Source organism: Talpa occidentalis, unplaced genomic scaffold (assembly GCF_014898055.3).
Source record: "Talpa occidentalis isolate TD23 unplaced genomic scaffold, MPIMG_talOcc4v2.1 talOcc4.8, whole genome shotgun sequence".
NCBI classification, from domain to species: Eukaryota; Metazoa; Chordata; class Mammalia; order Eulipotyphla; family Talpidae; genus Talpa; species Talpa occidentalis.
The window spans coordinates 108,172,031-108,183,058 of NW_023605194.1; positions in this window are offsets into that span (position 1 = coordinate 108,172,031).

The following is an 11,028-nucleotide window of genomic DNA, read 5'->3' on the forward strand; positions in this document are numbered from 1 at the left end:
AGCAACTGCAGGACAAATTTGGTCCCCAGCCTGGCCAGGGCACAATCCACATGGCGCAGCAGACCTCCCCTATTTTGCCGACTGCTCCCCTCAGCAGTGTATTTCAGTGGATCTGCCTGTTCTGCTCCCCACTCTCTCTAGTGAATCCTCTCACCCCCCTACACCTCTTGCTTGTACCCCAGTTCTTGTATGCATAAATAAAATAAATCTTTTTTTAAAATATCATGTTTCTATAAGAGTTACTCTCCAGTTTTCCCAGCACGATTTGTCAAATAGACCTTCCTTTCTCCATTGTCTTGGTAGCCTTAACTTTACAGTCAGATTTCAAGGGTTTGTTTTTGGTTTGGTTGCATCTGACCCTTTTTTCCATTGCTCTTTGTTCAACATGTGACTGAAATCATCTAGCATTTGTCTTTTTCCTAACTTATTTCATTTTTCCAAATTGTCTGCACTTCCATCCACATATCACAAATGGGAAAAGTTCATCATTTATCTATAGCTGAGTATTCCACTGCACATATATAATTTATTCCATCTTCTTAATCCACTCATCTGTCCTTGGGCACTTAGATTACTCCCATAACTTGGCTATTGTAAATAGTGCTGCTCTGAAATAGGAGCACATACATCCTTCAAATAAGTGTCTTTGTATTCTCAGGTACAAACCTAAGGGTAGAATTGCTGGATCATATGGTAGATTTATTTTTAACATCTTAAAAACCTCCATATTGTTATCCACAGGGGCTTGACCAGTTTACATTCGCACCAACAGTGTATGAGGGTTCCTTTTACTCCACTTACCAACATTTATTGTTTCTGGATTTTTTTACGTGTGTCATTTTCACAAGTGTGAGATGGTAGCTCATGGTTTTGATTTGCATTTCCCTGAGATAAGTGGGAATGAGATTTTTTTTCCAAATGCCTGTTAGCCATCTTCTTTGGAGAAGTTTTTATTTAAATCTGTACGTTTTTTTTCCTTTTTGTTGAGATATACAAGTTCTCTGTAAATTTTGGCTATTAGCCCCTTATCAAATATATGATGTGAAAATATTTTCTCCCATTCAGTAGGGTGTCTTTTTATTTTAATGATAGTTATTTTGCTATGTAGAAGCTTTTAAGTTTAATTCAGTCCCATTTGTTTATTTTTGCTTTTTTGTTTCCTTTGCTATTGATTTTGAATCCACAAAAACCCTCTATGGAGGTTTTAGTGGTTCTATATGAAGGTCAGTCATTTTTGTTCTCTGCCTTTATAGAATGCCATTGAAATTTTGATAGAGATTACATTGAGTTTGCATGTTGTTTTAGATAAACTGGTCATTTTAAAAATGTAATTCTTCCAGTCTATGAACAAGAACTATCATTTCATTGTGTCATCTATTTCTTTTATTTCTTTAAAGATTTATTTATCATACAAGAGCTGGGGTACAGGCCAGAGATGCTGGGGGGGTGAGAGGATTCACCAGAGACAGAGCAGGGAACAGAAAAGGCAGACTGATGAAGTACACTGCTGAGGGGGGCAGTGGGTGAGACAGGAGAGGTCTGCTTCACCATGTGGGCTGCTCTCTGGCCAGCCATGGATTGAACACGTGCTGCAGAGGCTGCCATTATTTTGTAGTGTGGCGCATAACCTCTTGAGCCACCAGGGAGGATCTCATCTATTTCTTTTAACTGTGTTGTATAGTTTTCATTGTACAAGTCCTTCACCTCCTTTGTTAAGTTTACTCTTGGGTATTTAATTCTTTTGGATCCAATACTAAAAGGGATTATTTTATTGATTTTTTTTTCCTTCTAGTTCACTATATAAAGGAATAAACTGAATTGTGTAGATTGAGGTTGTAACCTACCAATTTACTGTACTGATTTATTGTTTCTAATAGTTTTTGTAATGGAATCTTTAGGATTTTCTATATATATATATATATATATATATATATATATATATATATATTATGATGTCACCTGCAAATAGTGATAAACACATATACTTTTAGTGACAAAAATCAGAATTCATCAGTATATCCAGGTTGCAGGGGGCGTAGTAAGCCAACATTCTTCTTGGGTGGAAAGAATGACTATGTACATCTTTGTGTTCATTGAAACAGCTGTGGTTGGGGTTCTACTTGGCAACATGTTGTAAAAAGATAAAAGGAATTAATTCACATTATTAAAATTGAAAACAAAGGTTTCTTTACACATACGCTACATTGCCAAATTTTCATTCTTGTTTCATTTATGGCACCTTCATTTTAGATACTGAACATGTTGGATTTGAACAACGAAAAGTAACAGAAGGATAGCACGACCCTACTTCAGTCCTTTCTGTCTTCATCAGGTCCCTCCCATTTATTTCCCCTTTACTTGTTTACTCAGAAAAAAAAAAAAAATAGAACTTGAAAAATGCTGTTGAGATTGAGTCCTAAAGCGAATAATTAACAACAGATAGGACCTCCTTCACTCCAACCCACCCTTGGTACTACAGATATTTTTAAGGTAAATGTTATGTATAACACTCAGTATAACTAAGAATATATTAGAAGTTCAAAGTAGCAATTTACAGATGACAATTAAATGAGTTTGTCCAAAAATCTTTGCTACGCCTTGTCCCCCACCACATTGCTAGAACTGGGGATCTTAAGAAGTCATGGTAATTGCACTTTCCTATTTCCGTAGATGTCCTGCAGGGTACCTGTCTGTATTCACTATTGGTTACCTGGTTGCTGTGACGAATGAATAGCTTCTCCACTGTAGGAAAATGGAAACAGGGGAGGTAGGAGGGAGTTGGAATTGCAGCACGAGGCATGCAACATACAGCAGGGTTGTCCAGGGGAGGAAACAAGACATAAGAAAAGGAGGAAAGAGGACAGAATTGCAGAACTACATCATAAAGTAACAGTCAAAGAAAGGTGAGAAACAAGGAGACTTTATGAAGTGGAAGAACTTTCGAAGTCAAAAGGCAGAAGGATTCCTAAGCACAAGCAAAGAACTTTCCCGTTTCAGAGATGCATGCCTTAAGCAATCAAATGATAATTGACTGCTTCCATTTTCACTAAGCAAATATTCTTCTAGCTACAGAGAAAAAAATAAACCAATCTAACAAAAAAGCATTGCAATAGACTTGACATTTGTAGTTCTCATTATAAATTAATAAGCTAGCACAGATGGAAAAAAAAAAAGAGAAAGAGGTGAAGAAGAGCAGAGAAGCAGTGGAGGAGGGAGAGCCTGGAGCTAACCACAGCTTGAGCTCTTCCTCTTGGGAGTAATAGGACATAGAAACCAGAATTTGCTAAACCAGAGTTTTGCCTTGGTAGACCCACCTTCACCAAGTGGGAATTAAACTGAATACTAGGTAAACAGAGTCAGATCTGAAGTCAAAAGAAAACTACCTGGCATAAGAGTTAGAGGAATTTGAGTAGGATCCAAAATAAGGGAGGGGGAGAGAAACTACACATAGATCAAAATTTGAAGGCAAAGAGAACTGTGGTTCAAGGTGTAACATAAAGCAAGCTGTAAATATGGATGAACTTCAGAGCTTTCTTTTTATATGGGTCCCAGTGATATTCCCAGGGCTCAGTTGGACCTGAAGGAAAAATTCTAGGCCTATAGCTTTAGGGGTCTTTTACTCCCAGCTTAGGGACTACCCAGAAAGGCGTCAAAGAATTTCCAAGCCCACTTCCAGCTGGCAGGTACAGACATTTTCCTGCATGTGTGGAGCAGCAGAGCAGTGAATCTCCAGCCTTGCATAGCTCTCCGGCTCCCCTGACTCCAATTCAAGCCCTACCTCTGCCCAGAAGAACACAGGAAATCATGTAAGAGTAGAATAGAAAATGAAAAAATAAGTCCCTCTAGTTGCCTAAACAAGTCACCTGTTACAACTTACTCTGTGGCATTGGGAAGATCAGGGTCTGGCTCAAATAAAAGAAATGGGAAGTTGTTGAGAAGACTCATTGAGTCATGCTTTTCTATGAAGATGCTTTGGATGGTCTATGAAGAAGGTGCTGCTCTCAGCCTTTGCTTAAGTTGGACAAACCACACTGCTACTTATTACTTCCAGATTGACTAAGGGGCATTCTAGGCTGATAATCCTTAAGAAACAAAAAAAGAAAGAAAGAATAACCTCAGCCCTTAGCAAGTGTGAACTGATGGTAGTTCCTGTAAACTTATCAGTACTTTCTTGGCAGAAGTGCTTATTGCTCAATAGGATTTCACACCAGAAACCATCCGTTCACTCTCTCATTACTAATACAATCCTATGCTTGGACTGATTTCATAAGTCATGTTGGTGACTAATGGTCTTTGGGTGAATTGAAAATATGGGTCCCATCCAGCCCTGAAAAAAGACCCTTGAAATTTACTAAAAAAGAATATAAGTAAGCACAATATTTTATAAATCTCAATATTTGTGTCTTTAATACTGACCAAGTTATTTTGTACTGAAAGCAACTCTTGATCTTCCTCTATAAGCACAAATGACAAAGTCACCAGTAAAAGCCCTCTAGTAGTCTCAAGAAGAAATTTGTAAAAAGAAAGGAGAACCCTGTTACCGGAGCTTTTCCTAAGCAGCAGTATGATGACCAGGAGGTTTTCCACTGGTTTCTGCCCATCTCACTTTTTTTGATTCCTTCTCCCATGATATTCATTTCCTCCCAAAAGTCATCCTTCTGTCTGTATCTTGGCTGCCCAGAGCATACCTGTAGTTAGGTTTGAGTTAGACCTTCCTTAGGCAGTGCCCTGCCCATCTACAGGGCATGAGGCAACAGCCAGGGTGAAATCAGCACAGGTATCAGGAGTCAAAATTCCGATGAAGCAAGCCACTTGGCCATAACAAAACCAGTATGTTGTGGGAAATCAGAAGAGCATTTACCCATACATGAGCAGTGAGCAAGCAGAAGGAGGCTTGGTGGACCTCTGGTTGATAAATTTCTATTTCATGATCCAGTGCTGCTTCTATGGATGTGTCCAGTTTGTAAAAACCCACTCAGTTCAACACTTACAATATGTACACTTTTCTAAATGTTTAAGTCAGGAAAATGTTAAATCTGATGGCCTTAGGAACAATACAATGCAAAAGTTTGAAGGATTGAAGAAATTCAGAACTCAAAATCAGCACATTCTGTTTTTTTTTAAAGAATTTTTTTTAAGATTTGTTTATTAATGCATACAAGAGCTGGGATATAGGCCAAAGGTGTGGGGATTGAGAGGATTCACCAGAGCCAGAGTGAGGAACAGAACAGGCAGATTGACTGAAGTACACTGCTGAGGGGAGCAGCAGGAGAGACAGGAGAGGTCTGCTGCGCCATGTGGGTAGCTCCCTGGCCATGGATTGAACTCATGCTGCAGTGGGTGCAGACAGCTTCTTAGGCTGCATCTTAACTCCTTGCACCACCAGGAAGGCCCACATTCTGGTTATTTTAAGTAAACTTATTCCAAAGAAAAAGTAGAATGGAATCAGACAGGATTAGCAATCCAGACCCCTTGTAAATATTTCTACCCACTCCATCTTGCTGGGAAACATTTGTTTGAAAGATTTGCACCAGGCCAAATGGGCTTTCAATGTCTCGGGTCTGTGAGAAGCCTGTAGGGAAAGAGCTGAAGAAACTCTCTGGGCCTGTCCTGAGCAAGGGGCGGCAATGTTGAATCAGGCCATTGTGGTTAGAAGTCACTACTGGTTGGGTTATTGAACCTGTTCCTCTTGCTCAGATCCCATCCTCAGCAAGTCATCCATGTAAGCACAACGTACATTTATTGTTCAAAAATACTAATGTTCTAATTTTATATAAATCTGTGCAGGTCCCAAAGCTTTTTCGGTATGAGGAAACATTCAAACTCTCATGACAGCAACAATACTTTTGTTTATTTAGTAGTGTGTTTGCAATAACTTTCCAGAGGGTTGTGGTCCCTCACCTCCCCTCAAAGAGCCCATTTAGGAAAGCATCATCAAGCATGGGGATGTGGTCCTGAACTGGGGGGAGGTGTAGACTGGAACCCCCTTTTCTGGGTCATCCCAGTGTGTCTCTGGGAACATTTGCCTGTTTGCCCCATGAGTAAGAACATATGTGACGTCTGTGGCAGCTGTAACGAACAGGGTCACACTGAGGCAGTGAAAAAATATTTTGCTATTTCTATCAGAGCAATCTTATTGTGCATTCTCGGAGAATTCTTCAAAGAGATTTGTTATGAACTTCAAATCCCTTGAACAACCACTCTTCCAGTCGTGTGTTAAGCTTGAGAATTTGAGCAGGTGTTTTGTATTAGTCTTACATCCATGGCACTGAACACACTTCTTAATACCTGTCGAATTAATAGGATTTGATAATTCTAGGAAAGAATCACAAATCACTACCTGAAAGAAATACCTGCCAGCCACTGTAAAAAGGGAACACATTGAAAATTCATTTTAAATATTTGTAAATGCATACTGTTTCAAGCATCACCATTTGTTTGTATGTTTTCTAACAATGTAAACTATTCTCTATCAAATAGAAATTCTTTGCTATTTCACTTGTTTTTCTTTTCTTTAATCTTTCTCCTGCTCCTAAATGGAAATAGTGTGGCTCCTATGTTGCACAAAACAATTTCAAATAGGAATTTTCCAGTCACAGATAATCTTGTCCCTTCCCTTTGGGCGAATAAATCAGCATCTAGTTCATGAAGTTATTTGAAACATACCTAAAATGTTCCATTGTGTTAATGATCAGTTCTCTAGTTAAAAAAAAAAAATCATGAAAACTTTATGTCCTGCATTTAGATACAGCTAAGTTCCTGTTTTCTCATATTTCATTCTTCTCCCTTGACAAGAAGGCATCAACAGCTCTCCCAGAGTAACCTTGGAAGAATGCAGAAGACATAAACATCAGCTGTAGATCAATTGTTAAAATGATGCCCAGACTTAAGTTGAAGTCATGCGCATCTGGAGATGAGGGAAAAAAGCAAGGAATAATGTCTTACTTCAATCTCTTGAGCTTTTGTTTCCATTTGAACTTCAGTTACAACTAGACAAACTATTCAGTGAGAAACCACCTCTATCCAATATCTTCACCCAAAATATAATTTACCCAGGTGACATATAAAAGCCAGATCAGAGAAGCCAGGGAAAAGTGATATCTGCAGCTCTGTATTTTTAAGGAAAAAAGAGAAAGAAGATAAAAATACTCTAGCAAATATACAGAACCTCTGGGATAAAGGAAATGCAGCATTCCATTTATGTGCAAAGGTAATTAATGCCTAGGGCTCTCCACCCTAAAGCACATAATTCTTTTTACCTAAATACTAACTATAGAGATCATTCTTGGGCACAATAATTATGATGAATGTTTCTTCATATTGTCAAAAATGTTTTTCTTCTTTCTGCTAAATTCTATCAGCTAATTTATATTATGAAAGTAGAATTCTACTTTTGTGTTTATTCCATGTATCACAGTGGTTCTCAACCAGGGACAGTTGTGTCCCCTAAGAGACACTGGCAATGTCTACAGATGTTTTGGTTGTCATAACTTGAGGAAGGGGAACTGCTGCTGGCATCTAGTGGGTGGAAGCCAAGGGTGCTGCTAGAAGAACAAGGCTCAGGGAAATCTCTTCCTCCACCCCCAGCCTATTGTTCCTATTCATCTATCTGTCTTTTGAAAGCACTGGCAGTATGCCTGGAGACCCAGATTAACCAGAGGCTTTACAGTGGTCTTGGAGGTGTGATGCCTAAATCCCCTTCAGAAAGAAATTGTTCCAGTAACTAGGAAAACATCAGCTGCTTTGAGGTTTACCTCAGCTGCCAAGACTCCCTCCAGGAGTGGTCTTTACCCAATGCTGGCTATAGCGAGGATAGAAAGCCCTGGCCATTTCAGCAGACAGAGGGACTACTCTGATGGGATAGAACACCCCCATCCAAGCTCCCAGGGGATGTCTGGAAGCCTTACAATGCATCTTCTCCCTCTGCCCAAGGCTCCTTCCTTGGCAGATGGGGACCCATATCTACAGATGGGAAGACCCTAAAAACAAAAATTTGATGGAGCCAAATAGACTCTGCTAATACTTCATGTAGGAAAAACCAGAAGGCGTTTCTGAAGCCCTCAGAATCCTTGGGGAGAGCACTGAGAGGGACTGCATGCATCTGGGGCACTGAAAATAACTTATTCCAAAAAATTTTAACTATAGAATTTGTGTTGCACTAACATTGGCTTAAAACCTTATACAAGTTTCAGGGGTACAATCTTGTAAATTAGCATCTGAATCTATGACAGTCAACTCTCCACCAAAAGTCTAGTTTCCAACCATCACCATACAATTAACTAACCCTTTTTATCTCATTTACTCAAAAAGTTGCTGGACACTGACAAAGATTTCCTCTGAAATACATTATGAGGTTTTAAAATACCCTATCCCCCACAAAAGTGCATGATTGTGTCAGTGAGAAAGGGAAGATGGACTTGAATAGCATGAAGGAGCTGAGAATACAAGCCTCCAAAGCTGCTTGGAGCTCAGTTCACCATCTAGACTGAGTCACCTCTACCTGCAGATTCTCATCCCAAGAGGAGACTGCAAGCAGAAGGCCCTGCTTTGATTGTTTGTACACTCAGAATCTCTGGGGGTGAGGGGCAGAGGGACACTCCATTTCACTAGGCTCACAGCCTGGAGACATGACCCTCAGTGTTCCAAGAGAGGTAAACCATGAACCCATTGCCTGCCAATCATGGCTGTGCTCAGCTGTGAGTCATCTCAACATGCTGAACCATAAAACATCGAACTTTGTCAGTGATTTTCACCTGTGAGAAATAAAAAAATTTGAAAACATGTGCTATCAGAAGTCGGTGGGTCACAGAAAGCATTTACGTTTTTTGAAACTGAATAGAGACTTCACAAACAATGGTGTGCAAAGCAGTGTTTTGCAAGGTCATTGTAACTTATATTCTTATGGAAACTCATTTTTCAAGTCCTGTTTTTTTTATAATTATGTTTTTAAGATTTATTTATCATGCATACAAGAACCAAGGTTCAGGCCAGATGTGCGGGAGGGTGAGAGGATTCACCAGAGACAGAGCGGGGCAGACTGACGAAATACACTGCTGAGGGGAGCAGCGGGCAGGACAGAAGTCTGCTGCGCCATGTGGGATTCTCGCTGGCCAGCTGGGATTGAACACACACTACAAAGGCTGCAGAGAGCTTCATAGTGCAGCGCTCAACTGCCTGTGCTCCTAGGGGAGGCCACACAAGTCCTGTATTTTTTATATCATTTGGCTAAGCAGATATGCACTTCTTTTTGATAGACTACTCCTGCTTTCACAATGCAAAGCTCTTCTGGAAATTGTAGATATTTAATGTCAGTGGCATATTCAATAAATGAGCAGGTAAAGATGAGAAACATGAACCAAGCAGCGTCAAACATGCATAACAGAAAAAAGTAGGGGCCTTCTAGAGTAGTGTTCCTTAAACCAGCTCCAAAAAAATCAATCTAGAATCCAAACATCCTAAGCATTTTATAGTTAGCACAGTCAGAGCCTGGCAAGGTCCAACTGGGATGAATTTTTTTGCAATATACTGAATTTAGAGGGTCAAGGATTACAAAGGCAGCATTGGAAAGACCTGTGCTTCCCCAGCCCAGCCGGGGCAAAGAATGTGATAGTCCAGAGGGGAGAGAAGAGATGCTGAAGAAGGTAGATTCGCACCGGAGCATCTAGATCCCAGTAGTAAAGGGGCAAACGGGAACAAAGGAGGAAAGAAAGACACCCTCTGCTAGGGTGGAGGAGCCAGGCAGCCATCCTCGTAGGCTCCTGTAGGTAGAGGAAGGTCTCCACAAAGGGATGAGGATGCTTAGCATGAGAGTCTCTGAAAGAGAGAGTCAGTCAGACAATGCCTATTGGAGAGTCTGAAGTACGCTGCTGTCACATGAACTCAGGTCTCTATGTTTTAGAAATAGAGATACATAGATGGAGACACACACGTAGACGTCTTTATAGATGGTCACTACCTGAAATCTTGCTAAGTTTCCCATGGCTTCTAAGCAGGCTTGGTATTCCTTGGGTAAATGACAAAACAAGCAGCAACTGGCCTCTCATTATGTATTTTTACTTTTCTATATTCTGTTCTCGGTGGTAAAAGTAGAAAAGGATTTAGGAGATGCCATGTTAACATTTGCATTAATTCACACTTTCTTTGGAAGTTTAATCCTATCAGTCAGGAAATGCAAAATTTAAGGTTCTTCCATTTATGTAAATTTGCATGCCTTTAATTGGCTGCATTTTTAATTACTAAGCAGCGATTATTATTTCATTGTTCCATTTTTGCAAAATAACCAGCTTGGTTTCCCTTGTAGCACCTAATTGTCATGTAGTTCCAGGATCTTGAACTCAGACTGGCTGTGTTGCCATTGTTCGATGCAGAATACTGTCTAAGGGAGTGTATGCATTTTGCACATCCAAAATGACAAGCATGCACAATGATTTCATGACTTCAATGCTAAATGAAATTATAGAGCAATTGGTAAGCCAGAAATCTAAAGCTTTTATAAATGTGTGAATGTAGCCTCCAATTTATCCATATCCCTCACTTCTCTATTATCCACTATATTTCTTTTCTTTGGGGTTCTTAGTGATCATTATCACCTCTACCAGAGAATAAGCATGTAAAAAAGAAATGGCATGAAATTCAAATTAGTGTGTTGCTTTTTAGTAAACCCTTTGAAAGGTGTGTTGGAGAAAAAGTTAAAACTAATAGGTAAAATGAGGCTTCAGGAATATGTTAGGTTTCATTTATTTATGTTCATGCTTTTCCTCACTTCCCAACCCATTAGCACAGATAATTGAAAGTTTGCTTCATTTATCATACCACATTGAGCAATGCTGTCATTTTCAGTTAAGACCACAAAATGAAAGCAAGATTTTAAATTCTTGCAAGAGGGGCTATTACAGAAGTAAACTAAATTACTTCAAGGAAGACAAAAGGACTAGTTCCCAAAGAAGTTAGGGGATCTTCCCCTTTGAAGATTTTTTAAGAGCCAGGTAAACAGCTCCTTTACTGAGGACCTGCTTAGAGACAGGTAAA